Source organism: Octopus bimaculoides, chromosome 3 (assembly GCF_046866305.1).
Source record: "Octopus bimaculoides isolate indiv1 chromosome 3, ASM4686630v1, whole genome shotgun sequence".
In the NCBI taxonomy this organism is placed as follows: domain Eukaryota; kingdom Metazoa; phylum Mollusca; class Cephalopoda; order Octopoda; family Octopodidae; genus Octopus; species Octopus bimaculoides.
Window position 1 is genome coordinate 131,223,401 of NC_142930.1, and position 23,622 is coordinate 131,247,022.

The 23,622-nt window shown below is 36.1% G+C and overlaps 13 non-coding genes across 13 annotated transcripts; all 13 read right to left on the reverse strand.

The window, feature by feature from the left end:
* Window positions 1-600: 600 nt before the first annotated feature.
* Trnak-cuu (transfer RNA lysine (anticodon CUU)) lies at window positions 601-673 on the reverse strand. The gene has a single exon. It is a non-coding gene; the product is annotated as a tRNA-Lys (tRNA).
* A 2,091-nt stretch (window positions 674-2,764) lies between these two features.
* Trnak-cuu (transfer RNA lysine (anticodon CUU)) lies at window positions 2,765-2,838 on the reverse strand. Its single transcript has one exon. It is a non-coding gene; the product is annotated as a tRNA-Lys (tRNA).
* Window positions 2,839-3,996: 1,158 nt separating this feature from the next.
* Window positions 3,997-4,069, reverse strand: Trnak-cuu (transfer RNA lysine (anticodon CUU)). The gene has a single exon. It is a non-coding gene; the product is annotated as a tRNA-Lys (tRNA).
* Window positions 4,070-6,698: 2,629 nt separating this feature from the next.
* Window positions 6,699-6,771, reverse strand: Trnak-cuu (transfer RNA lysine (anticodon CUU)). The gene has a single exon. It is a non-coding gene; the product is annotated as a tRNA-Lys (tRNA).
* A 1,160-nt stretch (window positions 6,772-7,931) lies between these two features.
* Window positions 7,932-8,004, reverse strand: Trnak-cuu (transfer RNA lysine (anticodon CUU)). Its single transcript has one exon. It is a non-coding gene; the product is annotated as a tRNA-Lys (tRNA).
* A 2,439-nt stretch (window positions 8,005-10,443) lies between these two features.
* Trnak-cuu (transfer RNA lysine (anticodon CUU)) lies at window positions 10,444-10,516 on the reverse strand. Its single transcript has one exon. It is a non-coding gene; the product is annotated as a tRNA-Lys (tRNA).
* Window positions 10,517-11,675: 1,159 nt separating this feature from the next.
* On the reverse strand, window positions 11,676-11,748 carry Trnak-cuu (transfer RNA lysine (anticodon CUU)). The gene has a single exon. It is a non-coding gene; the product is annotated as a tRNA-Lys (tRNA).
* Window positions 11,749-14,385: 2,637 nt separating this feature from the next.
* On the reverse strand, window positions 14,386-14,458 carry Trnak-cuu (transfer RNA lysine (anticodon CUU)). Its single transcript has one exon. It is a non-coding gene; the product is annotated as a tRNA-Lys (tRNA).
* A 1,160-nt stretch (window positions 14,459-15,618) lies between these two features.
* Window positions 15,619-15,691, reverse strand: Trnak-cuu (transfer RNA lysine (anticodon CUU)). Its single transcript has one exon. It is a non-coding gene; the product is annotated as a tRNA-Lys (tRNA).
* A 2,459-nt stretch (window positions 15,692-18,150) lies between these two features.
* Window positions 18,151-18,223, reverse strand: Trnak-cuu (transfer RNA lysine (anticodon CUU)). The gene has a single exon. It is a non-coding gene; the product is annotated as a tRNA-Lys (tRNA).
* A 1,160-nt stretch (window positions 18,224-19,383) lies between these two features.
* Trnak-cuu (transfer RNA lysine (anticodon CUU)) lies at window positions 19,384-19,456 on the reverse strand. The gene has a single exon. It is a non-coding gene; the product is annotated as a tRNA-Lys (tRNA).
* Window positions 19,457-21,917: 2,461 nt separating this feature from the next.
* Window positions 21,918-21,990, reverse strand: Trnak-cuu (transfer RNA lysine (anticodon CUU)). The gene has a single exon. It is a non-coding gene; the product is annotated as a tRNA-Lys (tRNA).
* Window positions 21,991-23,150: 1,160 nt separating this feature from the next.
* On the reverse strand, window positions 23,151-23,223 carry Trnak-cuu (transfer RNA lysine (anticodon CUU)). Its single transcript has one exon. It is a non-coding gene; the product is annotated as a tRNA-Lys (tRNA).
* Window positions 23,224-23,622: the final 399 nt, after the last annotated feature.

Below are 23,622 nucleotides of genomic sequence, written 5' to 3' on the forward strand. Positions count from 1 at the left end.
ACACTTCTGCCAGGACACCAACTTTACTTTTTTCCATTTCTAACATAGACACAAGATCTGACGTCTAGGGAAAGGAAGCAGTCAATTAAATGGACCCTAGTATTTGATTGGTATCAATTTTATCGGCCATAAATGTTCGAAGGAAACTTATGGTTAAATGAATTGATGGAAATAGTAATAATCCTCCGTTTGAAGGATACCCATGAATAGCAATAACGTTATTCATGATTACACAGTAAATTAAACGAACTGAGTAGCCAATTTCATATATTTATTAGGGATTAATAATAACTAATTACAAAATAATTATTAAAACTAGTTTTTAAAGAATTATTAAATAACAAATAGAAAGTTATATTTTTCAACGCATAAATACTGATAGAACAGAATAAGGATTTTATCCTATATCTGGTGTTTTATCAATATTTACGTGTTGAAATATATAACTTCCTACTTGTTCTACATTACATTTCAAGGCTTCAAAAACAAACTCATGTTTGTTTGCATCTGGCGTAATTATTAAATAATATATGATTATCATTATTAAATAGTATATAATTTATTACACCATCAAATTCTTCGAAAAAGAAAAATGCATTTCGCCCAACGTGGGGCTCGAACCCACGACCCCGAGATTAAGAGTCTCGTGCTCTACCGACTGAGCTAGCCGGGCTGTCTGCTGCATTACAAAATAATAATTGACTTTATCACCATGTCTTAGAACTGAAAGTGGATATTATCTTTTATCTTTCACTTGTTTCAGTTGTTAGACTAGGGCCAGACTGGGGCACAGCCTTGAAGGACCTTTGTCAAACGAACGGACCCCAGTAATTTTTCTTTAATTATTCTACCGCGGTCTTGTTGCTGAACTGTTAAGTTACGGGGACGTAAACGCACCAATACCGGTTGTCGATCGGTGATGGTGTACAAAACACAGACACAAAGACATATATATATATATATATATATATATATATATATATATATATATATATATATATATATATATATATATATATATATATATATATATATGTAATAGAAATATGATACAAAAAGAAAATAGAAACTACACGAGTAAATGTAAGGGGAGAGTAAGAAGAAAAACAAAACGAAAATGCACATTGGAAATTAAAAAAAGTAAAGGCTTTTTATGAAAAGTGACGATAGATATATACAATTAGATGAACTGAGGTAGGAATAAAAGTAATGAAAGTCATTATTGTGAATTGCTAAAGAGATTCAGAGGCATACCGGTTTCGTAAAATTACTGTTCACTGGCTTTGAATGCGCACCGATTGCCGAACGGTGTGGGGTCTACTAGTCCCTGAGTAAAAAGATTATGTGTAAGGGAGGTAAGTAGTTCTTGATTTAGTGCAATTAGGGTAGATATAATACTGTGATGTGAATGGTGTATGGGATGTATGGGGGTTAGTGGTATTAATTGAAAGGTTAGTAGTGTCCTGTATTATGTTATGTGTTCATATTGAGTTGTGGAAGATAGTTATTGATGAAAGTTGCCTCTTCATTCATTCTTTGCTGTACTGAGGTGTTCTGTGAACATTGATAGAAGGGGAAAATTAGGAAATTAGGATTAAGGTTCCTAGCACACCTATCGATATGCTCACTAACCTGTATCTGTCTGTATTGTGGGTGGCGGATTGTTCTTTGTGGAGAGTGGTTCTTCGGCGGAGTGATATTCCTGTTTCACCAATATATTTTCTGTAGTTGCAAGCCAAGATGCAGTCTGCTTGTCATTGCACGGCTGTTGATTATGTTCGTGAAATATGTGCTTAGAACCTGCCCCACAACCCATTCAGATTGACGGTCCTGGGAAGATTGTTGAGAGAGACGAAACAATCTTCTCAAGGCATAAATACGTCCGAAGAGGGATGCTACCTGAACAATGGTTCCGTCAAGGACCTATTTTTTCAGTGATTTGGGGAGAACCTACTCTCTTCTGAAATTGATGGATATAATTTTCACCATAGAACAGTGAACCACAGCGTTGTGTTTATTAACTCGAAAGATGGTACCCACACCAAAAAGTGGAAAGTACGTAGGCCTTGATAAAAAGAAGTAATAAACGACGCTGTGGCACTCACTGTTCTGTGATTGATTCGTTCTTCTGCGAGTTTATGTGGCGCAGGAGATACGAAAATTGTAATTTGTTTGACAGAGTGCATCGCAAACTTTCGTTTTTGAATTTTCGCTACACAATATGTATTCTTTACACGAAATGAACTACAGATTTTGTAGGGGTGGGGAGTTGTTTTTTTAATGTTCAGTTTCTCCTTTGGTTCTTTGTGTTTTGTTCTTGTTATTTGTTACTTTTTGTAAATTCATTAAAACTTATAAAAATTCCCGCCGTTGAATGTCATCACACGTCGTAATGTCATCACCCGAAAAATGCCAGCTTTAAAATCCTGTTTTCTGATTGGGTAAAAATATTAGAGACTGTAACATTTTTCTAAAACAGTTTCCTGGAAAAAATGACAGCAATATAGCAAATTTGAAAAGTTTTACTTAATTTTAAAACTTCAGAAAGTGTGAGCCAAACATAAAAGATCCCTAAATGTTTCTAGAACTGACAGAGGCACCGAAATTTAAGGGAGAGTTTACCGAATACATTGATCTCAGAGCTTCAATGGTACTAAAGGTTTGCGGGTAAATGTGATATAAAAACGACGCTATACAGGATTTACTCTCTGAATTGAACATGTTGAAAAACTTAATACACTTGAAAAAGGCACAAAAAATATACCGCACAACGTGGGGGCTCGAACCCACGACCCCGACATTAAGAGTCTCGTGCCCTACCGGCTGAGCTAGCCGGGCTCATTAGTTCTTTCATTCACTGATAATTACTTTCTTTATTACAAGTTCATAGAACTGAAGTGCTCACTAGAATAGCTGTCAATAATGACGGCGGTTGTTTTACTAAACGCTCTGATGATTACAACATTTCATCTTCGATTTTTCCAGTCGGAAGTATTTTCCAAAATGTGCATGGAATTTGTTAATGAGAGTATGAGGATGTAAATTAGATTAGATTTCGAAGTTGTATAACTTGACATCCTGAACAAGATTCATCTTGAACACTAACAATTATTTCTGTAAGATTGTGATTTTAATAAGGTATTTTCTTTATTCTATTTATTTATTTACTTACTTACTTATTTATTTATTTTCGCTCACTGCATTAACTATCTTACTAAACTTTGTGATGATTGCAAAAGTTTGTCTTCAATATGTAAATATTCGATGATATTGAAGATACACTGGGATACACTGATTATTGACTCGAAATGGTGACAAACAGTTAAGTTAAAACCGCTTAATATTTGTGTATGTGGTATAACCTTAAACAAGTGATAAATTCATACCACAGAATATCATTTAATCTCTCACCTTGATATTTCTAGGAAACAGTTTATTCCCCCACTTATTAGTTTAAGTTGCTTATTTTACGAAGCCCATAAGGTTGTTTTCGGCGGGATTTGTCCTCAGATTATAAAGAGCATCAAGTAATATTGCAACGCATTTCCCGAAGCCATAAAAACTCTGCCAAGGAACCAACTCTTCATTTCTAACATAGACACAAGATCTGACGTCTGGGGAAACACAGAAGTAGATTAAATGGATCCTATTATTTGACTGGTATTAAATTTTATCGACCATAAATGTTTCAATCGATTGAAATAATGATAATCCACCGCTTGAGGGGTTCTTAACGAAATCTGTGACATTAGCGAAATATCATATATAATGCGGTTACCTAAAGAACAACAACGTTATTCACGATTATCCAGTAAATTAAACGAACTGAGGAACCGATTTCATATTTTTATTAGGAATTAATAACACTAATTACAAAATAGTTAAAATTTGTTTTTAAATAATTATTAAATAATATATAAGTATTTCAAATAATATATTAATGTAAAATAGCTAGCAAAATGTTCTTTTTATTAAAAAAAAAAGAAAAATGCATTTCGCCCAACGTGGGGCTCGAACCCACGACCCCGAGATTAAGAGTCTCGTGCTCTACCGACTGAGCTAACCGGGCTGCCGATGTATTTACGACATAATAATTTTGAAGTTTATGACAATGTAATAGAACTGAAAGTGGATTTTATCTTTTATCTTTCACTTGTTTCAGTTATTAGACTATGGCCATACTGGAGTACCGACTCGAATGATTTTAGTCGAACGAACCGACCCCAGTAGTTTTTCTTTAATTATTCTATCGGTGTCTTATTGCCGTACCGCTAATGTTACTGGAACGCAAGCACACCAACACCGGTTGTCAAACGGTGATGGGGTACAAACATAGACACACACACACACACACACACACACACATATATATATATATATATATATATATATATAATAATATTATTAGGGACAAAATCCAAAATTACAGGTAAAAAACTCAATAAAAATCAATTTATAAAGAATTAAAATTAAATTGAGCCTTATAGATAAAGTATATATAAAATATATATAGTTTTAGGGAAAATAACCAATTTTCAAGAACTCATCGATGAAAATCCACTATCACATCCTTTCTAGATGGAATGGGGATATCCTTCAAAGATGAATTCCTATATATGAAACCATTTTTTCAGTTTCCGTCTAACAAATTTACTCAAAGGCTTTGGTGGGCACGAGGCTATAGTAGAAGTCACTTGCCTAATGATTAACATGATCAGTAGTTTTCACTTTGAAGGAACAAAAAGATAAAGAGAATTTTCGTGGATTTGAACTCGAAAAACGAAATTAAAATGCAGCAGTCCATTGCCCTACGAAAGTAATACATTCACGGAAGATTCAGCCTGACGCGAAATTCCGTAATGCGAAACAAGTATTCCTATTGATTTTCATGTTATAAAGTGAGATGCATTCGAATGAATTTTTTAGTGGGGAAAAGCAACTCATTCAGTTCTATACATAAAAATAACAACTTGTAAACATACAAAATATAATACGTATGCATAAAAAACATTTGCAGAGAAATGAGTTAGGAAATAAGCTAGGCTAGCAATTTCGTGGTAGGAATAAGTCGATTACCAGTTTAACACTGGTGTTCAACTGGTACTTATTTTATCAACCCGAAAGGATGAAAGGCAAAGTCGACCCCGGCAGTATTTGAATTCAGAACGTAAGGACAGACGAAATGCCGAAAAGCATTTTTGTTCGGCGCGCTGACGATTTTGCCAGCTCGACGCTCTAACAAGTTCGGAAACAATCCTTTCTACTATCGGCACAAGGCCTGAAATTTTGGCAGGGGAGGGGAAAGCTAGTCGATTATATTGACCTCAGTATTCGACTACTATTTATTTTATCAACAGCGAAAGGATGAAAGGCAAAGTCAACCTCAGCGGAATTTCAAATCAGAACGTAAAGACAGACGATATGCGGCTAAGCATTTTGTCCTCCGTGCTAACGATTTTGGCAACTTGTTGCGTCTGTTATTTATAATCAAAATAATCCTCTGCATATTTATAATACTAAACGTGGATCCTTCTGTTTGGCTCACACTTTTCACTTCCTTTAATTTTGCTCCAATTGATTTCAAGTTTGCTCTATTGATATAGTTTTGTATTCTAATTACAGAAATGAGGTTCAGTTTTGCCATAAATTTATAAATAAAAATTTAATAGCTTTTAAATTTTGAAATTGGTGCTTGATTCCATAGTAGCAAGCCAAGGTGCAGTCTGCTTGTCACTGCACGGATGTTGATTACAATAGCTGTGTTCGTGAAATATGTGCTTAGAACCTGCCCCACAACCCATTCAGATTGGCGGTCCTGAGACGATTGTTGAGAGAGACGAAACAATTTTCTCAAGACTTAAATAGTTCCGAGGAGGAATTCTACATGAGCACTGGAGTGTGTCGCCAAACCAGCCATGTTTGTCTTTAAGCGATGCCATGTCGGAATCGTGACACACAGGAGGAATGCATACGTTAGTTTGATTCTACCAGGAATCACAATTTTCAGTAACTTGGAGAGGACCTACTCTCACATTCCTGAAATTGATGGTAATAATTTTCACCATAGAACAGTGAACAAGTTCATTATGTTTATTAACTCGAAAGATGGAACCCACACGCAAAAAATGTAAAGCAACTGGACACCGGTAAAAGGAAGTAATAAACGACGTTGTGGCTCTTACTGTTCTGTGGTTGACTCGTACTTTCGTTGTAAGCACCGCATGTAATTTTTATGTTTATATTCTTCGCTGTGTGATAAGAAGCTTGTTTCCCAACTACACAGTTCCAAGTTCAGTCTCACTGCGTGGCTCCTTGGGTAAGTGTATTCTACTATAGCCTTGGTTCTACCAAAGCTTTGTGAATGGATTTGGTAGGTGGAAACTGAAAGACGCCCGTCGTGTGTGCGTGTGTGTGTGAGTGTGTGTGTATCTTTTTGTCTGTATTGTGCCACCGCTTGGTAACTGGTGCTGGTGTGTTTGCGTCCCCGTAACATAGCGGTTCGGCAAAGAGACGGATAGAATAAGCACAAGGCTTAAATATTAAGCTCTGGGCGGTTGATTCATTCGACTAAAAATTCAAAGTGGTGCCCCAGCATGACCGCAGTTTGATGACTGAAACAGGCAGAAGATAAAAATATATAAAATCAAGTTTATCTGAATAGATTTTCCATAGGATTCAGAACCAGCAAAAACATATTGCGCCCAACGTGGGGCTCGAACCCACGACCCCGAGATTAAGAGTCTCGTGCTCTACCGACTGAGCTAGCCGGGCCGATCAGTTTCTTTTATTCACTGATAATTACTTTCTTTATTACAAGTTCATAGAACTGAAGTGCTCACTAGAATAGCTGTCAATAATGACGGCGGTTGTTTTACTAAACGCTCTGATGATTACAACATTTCATCTTCGATTTTTCCAGTCGGAGGTATTTTCCAAAATGTGCATGGAATTTGTTAATGAGAGTATGAGGATGTAAATTAGATTAGATTTCGAAGTTGTATAACTTGACATCCTGAACAAGATTCATCTTGAACACTAACAATTATTTCTGTAAGATTGTGATTTTAATAAGGTATTTTCTTTATTCTATTTATTTATTTACTTACTTACTTATTTATTTATTTTCGCTCACTGCATTAACTATCTTACTAAACTTTGTGATGATTGCAAAAGTTTGTCTTCAATATGTAAATATTCGATGATATTGAAGATACACTGGGATACACTGATTATTGACTCGAAATGGTGACAAACAGTTAAGTTAAAACCGCTTAATATTTGTGTATGTGGTATAACCTTAAACAAGTGATAAATTCATACCACAGAATATCATTTAATCTCTCACCTTGATATTTCTAGGAAACAGTTTATTCCCCCACTTATTAGTTTAAGTTGCTTATTTTACGAAGCCCATAAGGTTGTTTTCGGCGGGATTTGTCCTCAGATTATAAAGAGCATCAAGTAGTATTGCAACGCATTTCCCGAAGCCATAAAAACTCTGCCAAGGAACCAACTCTTCATTTCTAACATAGACACAAGATCTGACGTCTGGGGAAACACAGAAGTAGATTAAATGGATCCTATTATTTGACTGGTATTAAATTTTATCGACCATAAATGTTTCAATCGATTGAAATAGTGATAATCCACCGCTTGAGGGGTTCTTAACGAAATCTGTGACATTAGCGAAATATCATATATAATGCGGTTACCTAAAGAACAACAACGTTATTCACGATTACCCAGTAAATTAAACGAACTGAGGAACCGATTTCATATTTTCATTAGGAATTAATAACACTAATTACAAAATAGTTGAAATTAGTTTTTAAATAATTATTAAATAATATATAAGTATTATCAAATAATATATTAATGTAAAATAGCTAGCAAAATGTTCTTTTTATTAAAAAAAAAAGAAAAATGCATTTCGCCCAACGTGGGGCTCGAACCCACGACCCCGAGATTAAGAGTCTCGTGCTCTACCGACTGAGCTAGCCGGGCTGCCGATGTATTTACGACATAATAATCTTGAAGTTTATGACAATGTAATAGACCTGAAAGTGGATTTTATCTTTTATCTTTCACTTGTTTCAGTTATTAGACTATGGCCATACTGGAGTACCGCCTCGGATGATTTTAGTCGAACGAACCGGCCCCAGTAGTTTTTCTTTAATTATTCTATCGGTGTCTTATTGCCGTACCGCTAATGTTACTGGAACGCAAGCACACCAACACCGGTTGTCAAACGGTGATGGGGTACAAACATAGACACACACACACACACACACACACACACACACACACATACATATATATATATATATATATATATATATATATATATATATATATATATATATATATATGAGACCATTTTTTCAGTTTCCGTCTAACAAATTTACTCAAAGGCTTTGGTGGGCACGAGTCTATGGTAGAAGTCACTTGCCTAATGATTAACATGATCAGTAGTTTTCACTTTGAAGGAACAAAAAGATAAAGAGAATTTTCGTGGATTTGAACTCGAAAAACGAAATTAAAATGCAGCAGTCCATTGCCCTACGAAAGTAATACATTCACGGAAGATTCAGCCTGACGCGAAATTCCGTAATGCGAAACAAGTATTCCTATTGATTTTCATGTTATAAAGTGAGATGCATTCGAATGAATTTTTTAGTGGGGAAAAGCAACTCATTCAGTTCTATACATAAAAATAACAACTTGTAAACATACAAAATATAATACGTATGCATAAAAAACATTTGCAGAGAAATGAGTTAGGAAATAAGCTAGGCTAGCAATTTCGTGGTAGGAATAAGTCGATTACCAGTTGAACACTGGTGTTCAACTGGTACTTATTTTATCAACCCGAAAGGATGAAAGGCAAAGTCGACCTCGGCAGTATTTGAATTCAGAACGTAAGGACAGACGAAATGCCGAAAAGCATTTTTGTTCGGCGCGCTGACGATTTTGCCAGCTCGACGCTCTAACAAGTTCGGAAACAATCCTTTCTACTATCGGCACAAGGCCTGAAATTTTGGCAGGGGAGGGGAAAGCTAGTCGATTATATTGACCTCAGTATTCGACTACTATTTATTTTATCAACAGCGAAAGGATGAAAGGCAAAGTCAACCTCAGCGGAATTTCAAATCAGAACGTAAAGACAGACGATATGCGGCTAAGCATTTTGTCCTCCGTGCTAACGATTTTGGCAACTTGTTGCGTCTGTTATTTATAATCAAAATAATCCTCTGCATATTTATAATACTAAACGTGGATCCTTCTGTTTGGCTCACACTTTTCACTTCCTTTAATTTTGCTCCAATTGATTTCAAGTTTGCTCTATTGATATAGTTTTGTATTCTAATTACAGAAATGAGGTTCAGTTTTGCCATAAATTTATAAATAAAAATTTAATAGCTTTTAAATTTTGAAATTGGTGCTTGATTCCATAGTAGCAAGCCAAGGTGCAGTCTGCTTGTCACTGCACGGATGTTGATTACAATAGCTGTGTTCGTGAAATATGTGCATAGAACCTGCCCCACAACCCATTCAGATTGGCGGTCCTGAGAAGATTGTTGAGAGAGACGAAACAATTTTCTCAAGACTTAAATAGTTCCGAGGAGGAATTCTACATGAGCACTGGAGTGTGTCGCCAAACCAACCATGTTTGTCTTTAAGCGATGCCATGTCGGAATCGTGACACACAGGAGGAATGCATACGTTAGTTTGATTCTACCAGGAATCACAATTTTCAGTAACTTGGAGAGGATCTACTCTCACATTCCTGAAATTGATGGTAATAATTTTCACCGTAGAACAGTGAACAAGTTCATTATGTTTATTAACTCGAAAGATGGAACCCACACGCAAAAAATGTAAAGCAACTGGACACCGGTAAAAGGAAGTAATAAACGACGTTGTGGCTCTTACTGTTCTGTGGTTGACTCGTACTTTCGTTGTAAGCACCGCATGTAATTTTTATGTTTATATTCTTCGCTGTGTGATAAGAAGCTTGTTTCCCAACTACACAGTTCCAAGTTCAGTCTCACTGCGTGGCTCCTTGGGTAAGTGTCTTCTACTATAGCCTTGGTTCTACCAAAGCTTTGTGAATGGATTTGGTAGGTGGAAACTGAAAGACGCCCGTCGTGTGTGCGTGTGTGTGTGTGAGTATCTTATTGTCTGTATTGTGCCACCGCTTGGTAACTGGTGCTGGTGTGTTTGCGTCCCCGTAACATAGCGGTTCGGCAAAGAGACGGATAGAATAAGCACAAGGCTTAAATATTAAGCTCTGGGCGGTTGATTCATTCGACTAAAAATTCAAAGTGGTGCCCCGGCATGACCGCAGTTTGATGACTGAAACAGGCAGAAGATAAAAATATATAAAATCAAGTTTATCTGAATAGATTTTCCATAGGATTCAGAACCAGCAAAAACATATTGCGCCCAATGTGTGGCTCGAACCCACGACCCCGAAATTAAGAGTCTCGTGTTCTACCGACTGAGCTAGCCGGGCCGATCAGTTTCTTTTATTCACTGATAATTACTTTCTTTATTACAAGTTCATAGAACTGAAGTGCTCACTAGAATAGCTGTCAATAATGACGGCGGTTGTTTTACTAAACGCTCTGATGATTACAACATTTCATCTTCGATTTTTCCAGTCGGAGGTATTTTCCAAAATGTGCATGGAATTTGTTAATGAGAGTATGAGGATGTAAATTAGATTAGATTTCGAAGTTGTATAACTTGACATCCTGAACAAGATTCATCTTGAACACTAACAATTATTTCTGTAAGATTGTGATTTTAATAAGGTATTTTCTTTATTCTATTTATTTATTTACTTACTTACTTATTTATTTATTTTCGTTCACTGCATTAACTATCTTACTAAACTTTGTGATGATTGCAAAAGTTTGTCTTCAATATGTAAATATTCGATGGTATTGAAGATACACTGGGATACACTGATTACTGACTCGAAATGGTGACAAACAGTTAAGTTAAAACCGCTTAATATTTGTGTATGTGGTATAACCTTAAACAAGTGATAAATTCATACCACAGAATATCATTTAATCTCTCACCTTGATATTTCTAGGAAACAGTTTATTCCCCCACTTATTAGTTTAAGTTGCTTATTTTACGAAGCCCATAAGGTTGTTTTCGGCGGGATTTGTCCTCAGATTATAAAGAGCATCAAGTAATATTGCAACGCATTTCCCGAAGCCATAAAAACTCTGCCAAGGAACCAACTCTTCATTTCTAACATAGACACAAGATCTGACGTCTGGGGAAACACAGAAGTAGATTAAATGGATCCTATTATTTGACTGGTATTAAATTTTATCGACCATAAATGTTCAATCGATTGAAATAATGATAATCCACCGCTTGAGGGGTTCTTAACGAAATCTGTGACATTAGCGAAATATCATATATAATGCGGTTACCTAAAGAACAACAACGTTATTCACGATTACCCAGTAAATTAAACGAACTGAGGAACCGATTTCATATTTTTATTAGGAATTAATAACACTAATTACAAAATAGTTAAAATTTGTTTTTAAATAATTATTAAATAATATATAAGTATTTCAAATAATATATTAATGTAAAATAGCTAGCAAAATGTTCTTTTTATTAAAAAAAAAAAGAAAAATGCATTTCGCCCAACGTGGGGCTCGAACCCACGACCCCGAGATTAAGAGTCTCGTGCTCTACCGACTGAGCTAGCCGGGCTGCCGATGTATTTACGACATAATAATTTTGAAGTTTATGACAATGTAATAGAACTGAAAGTGGATTTTATCTTTTATCTTTCACTTGTTTCAGTTATTAGACTATGGCCATACTGGAGTACCGCCTCGAATGATTTTAGTCGAACGAACCGACCCCAGTAGTTTTTCTTTAATTATTCTATCGGTGTCTTATTGCCGTACCGCTAATGTTACTGGAACGCAAGCACACCAACACCGGTTGTCAAACGGTGATGGGGTACAAACATAGACACACACACACACACACACACACACACACACACACACACATATAAATATATATATATATATATATAATAATATTATTAGGGACAAAATCCAAAATTACAGGTAAAAAACTCAATTAAAATCAATTTATAAAGAATTAAAATTAAATTGAGCCTTATAGATAAAGTATATATAAAATATATATAGTTTTAGGGAAAATAACCAATTTTCAAGAACTCATCGATGAAAATCCACTATCACATCCTTTCTAGATGGAATGGGGATATCCTTCAAAGATGAATTCCTATATATGAAACCATTTTTTCAGTTTCCGTCTAACAAATTTACTCAAAGGCTTTGGTGGGCACGAGGCTATAGTAGAAGTCACTTGCCTAATGATTAACATGATCAGTAGTTTTCACTTTGAAGGAACAAAAAGATAAAGAGAATTTTCGTGGATTTGAACTCGAAAAACGAAATTAAAATGCAGCAGTCCATTGCCCTACGAAAGTAATACATTCACGGAAGATTCAGCCTGACGCGAAATTCCGTAATGCGAAACAAGTATTCCTATTGATTTTCATGTTATAAAGTGAGATGCATTCGAATGAATTTTTTAGTGGGGAAAAGCAACTCATTCAGTTCTATACATAAAAATAACAACTTGTAAACATACAAAATATAATACGTATGCATAAAAAACATTTGCAGAGAAATGAGTTAGGAAATAAGCTAGGCTAGCAATTTCGTGGTAGGAATAAGTCGATTACCAGTTTAACACTGGTGTTCAACTGGTACTTATTTTATCAACCCGAAAGGATGAAAGGCAAAGTCGACCTCGGCAGTATTTGAATTCAGAACGTAAGGACAGACGAAATGCCGAAAAGCATTTTTGTTCGGCGCGCTGACGATTTTGCCAGCTCGACGCTCTAACAAGTTCGGAAACAATCCTTTCTACTATCGGCACAAGGCCTGAAATTTTGGCAGGGGAGGGGAAAGCTAGTCGATTATATTGACCTCAGTATTCGACTACTATTTATTTTATCAACAGCGAAAGGATGAAAGGCAAAGTCAACCTCAGCGGAATTTCAAATCAGAACGTAAAGACAGACGATATGCGGCTAAGCATTTTGTCCTCCGTGCTAACGATTTTGGCAACTTGTTGCCTCTGTTATTTATAATCAAAATAATCCTCTGCATATTTATAATACTAAACGTGGATCCTTCTGTTTGGCTCACACTTTTCACTTCCTTTAATTTTGCTCCAATTGATTTCAAGTTTGCTCTATTGATATAGTTTTGTATTCTAATTACGGAAATGAGGTTCAGTTTTGCCATAAATTTATAAATAAAAATTTAATAGCTTTTAAATTTTGAAATTGGTGCTTGATTCCATAGTAGCAAGCCAAGGTGCAGTCTGCTTGTCACTGCACGGATGTTGATTACAATAGCTGTGTTCGTGAAATATGTGCTTAGAACCTGCCCCACAACCCATTCAGATTGGCGGTCCTGAGAAGATTGTTGAGAGAGACGAAACAATTTTCTCAAGACTTAAATAGTTCCGAGGAGGAATTCTACATGAGCACTGGAGTGTGTCGCCAAACCAGCTATGTTTGTCTTTAAGCGATGCCATGTCGGAATCGTGACACACAGGAGGAATGCATACGTTAGTTTGATTCTACCAGGAATCACAATTTTCAGTAACTTGGAGAGGACCTACTCTCACATTCCTGAAATTGATGGTAATAATTTTCACCATAGAACAGTGAACAAGTTCATTATGTTTATTAACTCGAAAGATGGAACCCACACGCAAAAAATGTAAAGCAACTGGACACCGATAAAAGGAAGTAATAAACGACGTTGTGGCTCTTACTGTTCTGTGGTTGACTCGTACTTTCGTTGTAAGCACCGCATGTAATTTTTATGTTTATATTCTTCGCTGTGCGATAAGAAGCTTGTTTCCCAACTACACAGTTCCAAGTTCAGTCTCACTGCGTGGCTCCTTGGGTAAGTGTATTCTACTATAGCATTGGTTCTACCAAAGCTTTGTGAATGGATTTGGTAGGTGGAAACTGAAAGACGCCCGTCGTGTGTGCGTGTGTGTGTGAGTGTGTGTGTATCTTTTTGTCTGTATTGTGCCACCGCTTGGTAACTGGTGCTGGTGTGTTTGCGTCCCCGTAACATAGCGGTTCGGCAAAGAGACGGATAGAATAAGCACAAGGCTTAAATATTAAGCTCTGGGCGGTTGATTCATTCGACTAAAAATTCAAAGTGGTGCCCCAGCATGACCGCAGTTTGATGACTGAAACAGGCAGAAGATAAAAATATATAAAATCAAGTTTATCTGAATAGATTTTCCATAGGATTCAGAACCAGCAAAAACATATTGCGCCCAACGTGGGGCTCGAACCCACGACCCCGAGATTAAGAGTCTCGTGCTCTACCGACTGAGCTAGCCGGGCCGATCAGTTTCTTTCATTCACTGATAATTACTTTCTTTATTACAAGTTCATAGAACTGAAGTGCTCACTAGAATAGCTGTCAATAATGACGGCGGTTGTTTTACTAAACGCTCTGATGATTACAACATTTCATCTTCGATTTTTCCAGTCGGAGGTATTTTCCAAAATGTGCATGGAATTTGTTAATGAGAGTATGAGGATGTAAATTAGATTAGATTTCGAAGTTGTATAACTTGACATCCTGAACAAGATTCATCTTGAACACTAACAATTATTTCTGTAAGATTGTGATTTTAATAAGGTATTTTCTTTATTCTATTTATTTATTTACTTACTTACTTATTTATTTATTTTCGCTCACTGCATTAACTATCTTACTAAACTTTGTGATGATTGCAAAAGTTTGTCTTCAATATGTAAATATTCGATGATATTGAAGATACACTGGGATACACTGATTATTGACTCGAAATGGTGACAAACAGTTAAGTTAAAACCGCTTAATATTTGTGTATGTGGTATAACCTTAAACAAGTGATAAATTCATACCACAGAATATCATTTAATCTCTCATCTTGATATTTCTAGGAAACAGTTTATTCCCCCACTTATTAGTTTAAGTTGCTTATTTTACGAAGCCCATAAGGTTGTTTTCGGCGGGATTTGTCCTCAGATTATAAAGAGCATCAAGTAATATTGCAACGCATTTCCCGAAGCCATAAAAACTCTGCCAAGGAACCAACTCTTCATTTCTAACATAGACACAAGATCTGACGTCTGGGGAAACACAGAAGTAGATTAAATGGATCCTATTATTTGACTGGTATTAAATTTTATCGACCATAAATGTTTCAATCGATTGAAATAGTGATAATCCACCGCTTGAGGGGTTCTTAACGAAATCTGTGACATTAGCGAAATATCATATATAATGCGGTTACCTAAAGAACAACAACGTTATTCACGATTACCCAGTAAATTAAACGAACTGAGGAACCGATTTCATATTTTCATTAGGAATTAATAACACTAATTACAAAATAGTTGAAATTAGTTTTTAAATAATTATTAAATAATATATAAGTATTATCAAATAATATATTAATGTAAAATAGCTAGCAAAATGTTCTTTTTATTAAAAAAAAAAGAAAAATGCATTTCGCCCAACGTGGGGCTCGAACCCACGACCCCGAGATTAAGAGTCTCGTGCTCTGCCGACTGAGCTAGCCGGGCTGCCGATGTATTTACGACATAATAATCTTGAAGTTTATGACAATGTAATAGACCTGAAAGTGGATTTTATCTTTTATCTTTCACTTGTTTCAGTTATTAGACTATGGCCATACTGGAGTACCGCCTCGGATGATTTTAGTCGAACGAACCGGCCCCAGTAGTTTTTCTTTAATTATTCTATCGGTGTCTTATTGCCGTACCGCTAATGTTACTGGAACGCAAGCACACCAACACCGGTTGTCAAACGGTGATGGGGTACAAACATAGACACACACACACACACACACACACACACACACACACACACACACATACATATATATATATATATATATATATATATATATATATATATATATATATATATATATATATATGAGACCATTTTTTCAGTTTCCGTCTAACAAATTTACTCAAAGGCTTTGGTGGGCACGAGTCTATGGTAGAAGTCACTTGCCTAATGATTAACATGATCAGTAGTTTTCACTTTGAAGGAACAAAAAGATAAAGAGAATTTTCGTGGATTTGAACTCGAAAAACGAAATTAAAATGCAGCAGTCCATTGCCCTACGAAAGTAATACATTCACGGAAGATTCAGCCTGACGCGAAATTCCGTAATGCGAAACAAGTATTCCTATTGATTTTCATGTTATAAAGTGAGATGCATTCGAATGAATTTTTTAGTGGGGAAAAGCAACTCATTCAGTTCTATACATAAAAATAACAACTTGTAAACATACAAAATATAATACGTATGCATAAAAAACATTTGCAGAGAAATGAGTTAGGAAATAAGCTAGGCTAGCAATTTCGTGGTAGGAATAAGTCGATTACCAGTTGAACACTGGTGTTCAACTGGTACTTATTTTATCAACCCGAAAGGATGAAAGGCAAAGTCGACCTCGGCAGTATTTGAATTCAGAACGTAAGGACAGACGAAATGCCGAAAAGCATTTTTGTTCGGCGCGCTGACGATTTTGCCAGCTCGACGCTCTAACAAGTTCGGAAACAATCCTTTCTACTATCGGCACAAGGCCTGAAATTTTGGCAGGGGAGGGGAAAGCTAGTCGATTATATTGACCTCAGTATTCGACTACTATTTATTTTATCAACAGCGAAAGGATGAAAGGCAAAGTCAACCTCAGCGGAATTTCAAATCAGAACGTAAAGACAGACGATATGCCGCTAAGCATTTTGTCCTCCGTGCTAACGATTTTGGCAACTTTTTGCCTCTGTTATTTATAATCAAAATAATCCTCTGCATATTTATAATACTAAACGTGGATCCTTCTGTTTGGCTCACACTTTTCACTTCCTTTAATTTTGCTCCAATTGATTTCAAGTTTGCTCTATTGATATAGTTTTGTATTCTAATTACAGAAATGAGGTTCAGTTTTGCCATAAATTTATAAATAAAAATTTAATAGCTTTTAAATTTTGAAATTGGTGCTTGATTCCATAGTAGCAAGCCAAGGTGCAGTCTACTTGTCACTGCACGGATGTTGATTACAATAGCTGTGTTCGTGAAATATGTGCTTAAAACCTGCCCCACAACCCATTCAGATTGGCGGTCCTGAGAAGATTGTTGAGAGAGACGAAACAATTTTCTCAAGACTTAAATAGTTCCGAGGAGGAATTCTACATGAGCACTGGAGTGTGTCGCCAAACCAGCCATGTTTGTCTTTAAGCGATGCCATGTCGGAATCGTGACACACAGGAGGAATGCATACGTTAGTTTGATTCTACCAGGAATCACAATTTTCAGTAACTTGGAGAGGACCTACTCTCACATTCCTGAAATTGATGGTAATAATTTTCACCATAGAACAGTGAACAAGTTCATTATGTTTATTAACTCGAAAGATGGAACCCACACGCAAAAAATGTAAAGCAACTGGACACCGGTAAAAGGAAGTAATAAACGACGTTGTGGCTCTTACTGTTCTGTGGTTGACTCGTACTTTCGTTGTAAGCACCGCATGTAATTTTTATGTTTATATTCTTCGCTGTGTGATAAGAAGCTTGTTTCCCAACTACACAGTTCCAAGTTCAGTCTCACTGCGTGGCTCCTTGGGTAAGTGTCTTCTACTATAGCCTTGGTTCTACCAAAGCTTTGTGAATGGATTTGGTAGGTGGAAACTGAAAGACGCCCGTCGTGTGTGCGTGTGTGTGTGTGAGTGTGTGTGCATCTTATTGTCTGTATTGTGCCACCGCTTGGTAACTGGTGCTGGTGTGTTTGCGTCCCCGTAACATAGCGGTTCGGCAAAGAGACGGATAGAATAAGCACAAGGCTTAAATATTAAGCTCTGGGCGGTTGATTCATTCGACTAAAAATTCAAAGTGGTGCCCCGGCATGACCGCAGTTTGATGACTGAAACAGGCAGAAGATAAAAATATATAAAATCAAGTTTATTTGAATAGATTTTCCATAGGATTCAGAACCAGCAAAAACATATTGCGCCCAACGTGGGGCTCGAACCCACGACCCCGAGATTAAGAGTCTCGTGCTCTACCGACTGAGCTAGCCGGGCCGATCAGTTTCTTTTGTTCACTGATAATTACTTTCTTTATCACAAGTTCATAGAACTGAAGTGCTCACTAGAATAGCTGTCAATAATGACGGCGGTTGTTTTACTAAACGCTCTGATGATTACAACATTTCATCTTCGATTTTTCCAGTCGGAAGTATTTTCCAAAATGTGCATGGAATTTGTTAATGAGAGTATGAGGATGTAAATTAGATTAGATTTCGAAGTTGTATAACTTGACATCCTGAACAAGATTCATCTTGAACACTAACAATTATTTCTGTAAGATTGTGATTTTAATAAGGTATTTTCTTTATTCTATTTATTTATTTACTTACTTACTTATTTATTTATTTTCGCTCACTGCATTAACTATCTTACTAAACTTTGTGATGATTGCAAAAGTTTGTCTTCAATATGTAAATATTCGATGATATTGAAGATACACTGGGATACACTGATTATTGACTCGAAATGGTGACAAACAGTTAAGTTAAAACCGCTTAATATTTGTGTATGTGGTATAACCTTAAACAAGTGATAAATTCATACCACAGAATATCATTTAATCTCTCACCTTGATATTTCTAGGAAACAGTTTATTCCCCCACTTATTAGTTTAAGTTGCTTATTTTACGAAGCCCATAAGGTTGTTTTCGGCGGGATTTGTCCTCAGATTATAAAGAGCATCAAGTAATATTGCAACGCATTTCCCAAAGCCATAAAAACTCTGCCAAGGAACCAACTCTTCATTTCTAACATAGACACAAGATCTGACGTCTGGGGAAACACAGAAGTAGATTAAATGGATCCTATTATTTGACTGGTATTAAATTTTATCGACCATAAATGTTTCAATCGATTGAAATAGTGATAATCCACCGCTTGAGGGGTTCTTAACGAAATCTGTGACATTAGCGAAATATCATATATAATGCGGTTACCTAAAGAACAACAACGTTATTCACGATTACCCAGTAAATTAAACGAACTGAGGAACCGATTTCATATTTTCATTAGGAATTAATAACACTAATTACAAAATAGTTGAAATTAGTTTTTAAATAATTATTAAATAATATACAAGTATTATCAAATAATATATTAATGTAAAATAGCTAGCAAAATGTTCTTTTTATTAAAAAAAAAAGAAAAATGCATTTCGCCCAACGTGGGGCTCGAACCCACGACCCCGAGATTAAGAGTCTCGTGCTCTACCGACTGAGCTAGCCGGGCTGCCGATGTATTTACGACATAATAATTTTGAAGTTTATGACAATGTAATAGACCTGAAAGTGGATTTTATCTTTTATCGTTCACTTGTTTCAGTTACTAGACTATGGCCATACTGGAGTACCGCCTCGAATGATTTTAGTCGAACGAACCGGCCCCAGTAGTTTTTTTTTAATTATTCTATCGGTGTCTTATTGCCGTACCGCTAATGTTACTGGAACGCAAGCACACCAACACCGGTTGTCAAACGGTGTTGGGGTACAAACATAGACACACACACACACACACACACACACACACACACACATAGATATATATATATATATATATATATATATATATATATATATATATATATATATATATATATATATATATATATGAGACCATTTTTTCAGTTTCCGTCTAACAAATTTACTCAAAGGCTTTGGTGGGCACGAGGCTATAGTAGAAGTCACTTGCCTAATGATTAACATGATCAGTAGTTTTCACTTTGAAGGAACAAAAAGATAAAGAGAATTTTCGTGGATTTGAACTCGAAAAACGAAATTAAAATGCAGCAGTCCATTGCCCTACGAAAGTAATACATTCACGGAAGATTCAGCCTGACGCGAAATTCCGTAATGCGAAACAAGTATTCCTATTGATTTTCATGTTATAAAGTGAGATGCATTCGAATGAATTTTTTAGTGGGGAAAAGCAACTCATTCAGTTCTATACATAAAAATAACAACTTGTAAACATACAAAATATAATACGTATGCATAAAAAACATTTGCAGAGAAATGAGTTAGGAAATAAGCTAGGCTAGCAATTTCGTGGTAGGAATAAGTCGATTACCAGTTGAACACTGGTGTTCAACTGGTACTTATTTTATCAACCCGAAAGGATGAAAGGCAAAGTCGACCTCGGCAGTATTTGAATTCAGAACGTAAGGACAGACGAAATGCCGAAAAGCATTTTTGTTCGGCGCGCTGACGATTTTGCCAGCTCGACGCTCTAACAAGTTCGGAAACAATCCTTTCTACTATCGGCACAAGGCCTGAAATTTTGGCAGGGGAGGGGAAAGCTAGTCGATTATATTGACCTCAGTATTCGACTACTATTTATTTTATCAACAGCGAAAGGATGAAAGGCAAAGTCAACCTCAGCGGAATTTCAAATCAGAACGTAAAGACAGACGATATGCCGCTAAGCATTTTGTCCTCCGTGCTAACGATTTTGGCAACTTTTTGCCTCTGTTATTTATAATCAAAATAATCCTCTGCATATTTATAATACTAAACGTGGATCCTTCTGTTTGGCTCACACTTTTCACTTCCTTTAATTTTGCTCCAATTGATTTCAAGTTTGCTCTATTGATATAGTTTTGTATTCTAATTACGGAAATGAGGTTCAGTTTTGCCATAAATTTATAAATAAAAATTTAATAGCTTTTAAATTTTGAAATTGGTGCTTGATTCCATAGTAGCAAGCCAAGGTGCAGTCTGCTTGTCACTGCACGGATGTTGATTACAATAGCTGTGTTCGTGAAATATGTGCTTAGAACCTGCCCCACAACCCATTCAGATTGGCGGTCCTGAGAAGATTGTTGAGAGAGACGAAACAATTTTCTCAAGACTTAAATAGTTCCGAGGAGGAATTCTACATGAGCACTGGAGTGTGTCGCCAAACCAGCCATGTTTGTCTTTAAGCGATGCCATGTCGGAATCGTGACACACAGGAGGAATGCATACGTTAGTTTGATTCTACCAGGAATCACAATTTTCAGTAACTTGGAGAGGACCTACTCTCACATTCCTGAAATTGATGGTAATAATTTTCACCATAGAACAGTGAACAAGTTCATTATGTTTATTAACTCGAAAGATGGAACCCACACGCAAAAAATGTAAAGCAACTGGACACCGGTAAAAGGAAGTAATAAACGACGTTGTGGCTCTTACTGTTCTGTGGTTGACTCGTACTTTCGTTGTAAGCACCGCATGTAATTTTTATGTTTATATTCTTCGCTGTGTGATAAGAAGCTTGTTTCCCAACTACACAGTTCCAAGTTCAGTCTCACTGCGTGGCTCCTTGGGTAAGTGTATTCTACTATAGCCTTGGTTCTACCAAAGCTTTGTGAATGGATTTGGTAGGTGGAAACTGAAAGACGCCCGTCGTGTGTGCGTGTGTGTGTGTGAGTGTGTGTGCATCTTATTGTCTGTATTGTGCCACCGCTTGGTAACTGGTGCTGGTGTGTTTGCGTCCCCGTAACATAGCGGTTCGGCAAAGAGACGGATAGAATAAGCACAAGGCTTAAATATTAAGCTCTGGGCGGTTGATTCATTCGACTAAAAATTCAAAGTGGTGCCCCGGCATGACCGCAGTTTGATGACTGAAACAGGCAGAAGATAAAAATATATAAAATCAAGTTTATCTGAATAGATTTTCCATAGGATTCAGAACCAGCAAAAACATATTGCGCCCAACGTGGGGCTCGAACCCACGACCCCGAGATTAAGAGTCTCGTGCTCTACCGACTGAGCTAGCCGGGCCGATCAGTTTCTTTTATTCACTGATAATTACTTTCTTTATTACAAGTTCATAGAACTGAAGTGCTCACTAGAATAGCTGTCAATAATGACGGCGGTTGTTTTACTAAACGCTCTGATGATTACAACATTTCATCTTCGATTTTTCCAGTCGGAAGTATTTTCCAAAATGTGCATGGAATTTGTTAATGAGAGTATGAGGATGTAAATTAGATTAGATTTCGAAGTTGTATAACTTGACATCCTGAACAAGATTCATCTTGAACACTAACAATTATTTCTGTAAGATTGTGATTTTAATAAGGTATTTTCTTTATTCTATTTATTTATTTACTTACTTACTTATTTATTTATTTTCGCTCACTGCATTAACTATCTTACTAAACTTTGTGATGATTGCAAAAGTTTGTCTTCAATATGTAAATATTCGATGATATTGAAGATACACTGGGATACACTGATTATTGACTCGAAATGGTGACAAACAGTTAAGTTAAAACCGCTTAATATTTGTGTATGTGGTATAACCTTAAACAAGTGATAAATTCATACCACAGAATATCATTTAATCTCTCACCTTGATATTTCTAGGAAACAGTTTATTCCCCCACTTATTAGTTTAAGTTGCTTATTTTACGAAGCCCATAAGGTTGTTTTCGGCGGGATTTGTCCTCAGATTATAAAGAGCATCAAGTAATATTGCAACGCATTTCCCAAAGCCATAAAATCTCTGCCAAGGAACCAACTCTTCATTTCTAACATAGACACAAGATCTGACGTCTGGGGAAACACAGAAGTAGATTAAATGGATCCTATTATTTGACTGGTATTAAATTTTATCGACCATAAATGTTTCAATCGATTGAAATAGTGATAATCCACCGCTTGAGGGGTTCTTAACGAAATCTGTGACATTAGCGAAATATCATATATAATGCGGTTACCTAAAGAACAACAACGTTATTCACGATTACCCAGTAAATTAAACGAACTGAGGAACCGATTTCATATTTTCATTAGGAATTAATAACACTAATTACAAAATAGTTGAAATTAGTTTTTAAATAATTATTAAATAATATACAAGTATTATCAAATAATATATTAATGTAAAATAGCTAGCAAAATGTTCTTTTTATTAAAAAAAAAAGAAAAATGCATTTCGCCCAACGTGGGGCTCGAACCCACGACCCCGAGATTAAGAGTCCCGTGCTCTACCGACTGAGCTAGCCGGGCTGCCGATGTATTTACGACATCATAATTTTGAAGTTTATGACAATGTAATAGACCTGAAAGTGGATTTTATCTTTTATCGTTCACTTGTTTCAGTTACTAGACTATGGCCATACTGGAGTACCGCCTCGAATGATTTTAGTCGAACGAACCGGCCCCAGTAGTTTTTTTTTAATTATTCTATCGGTGTCTTATTGCCGTACCGCTAATGTTACTGGAACGCAAGCACACCAACACCGGTTGTCAAACGGTGATGGGGTACAAACATAGACACACACACACACACACACACACACACACACACACACACACATAGATATATATATATATATATATATATATATATATATATATATATATATATATATATATATATATATATATATATATATATATATATAT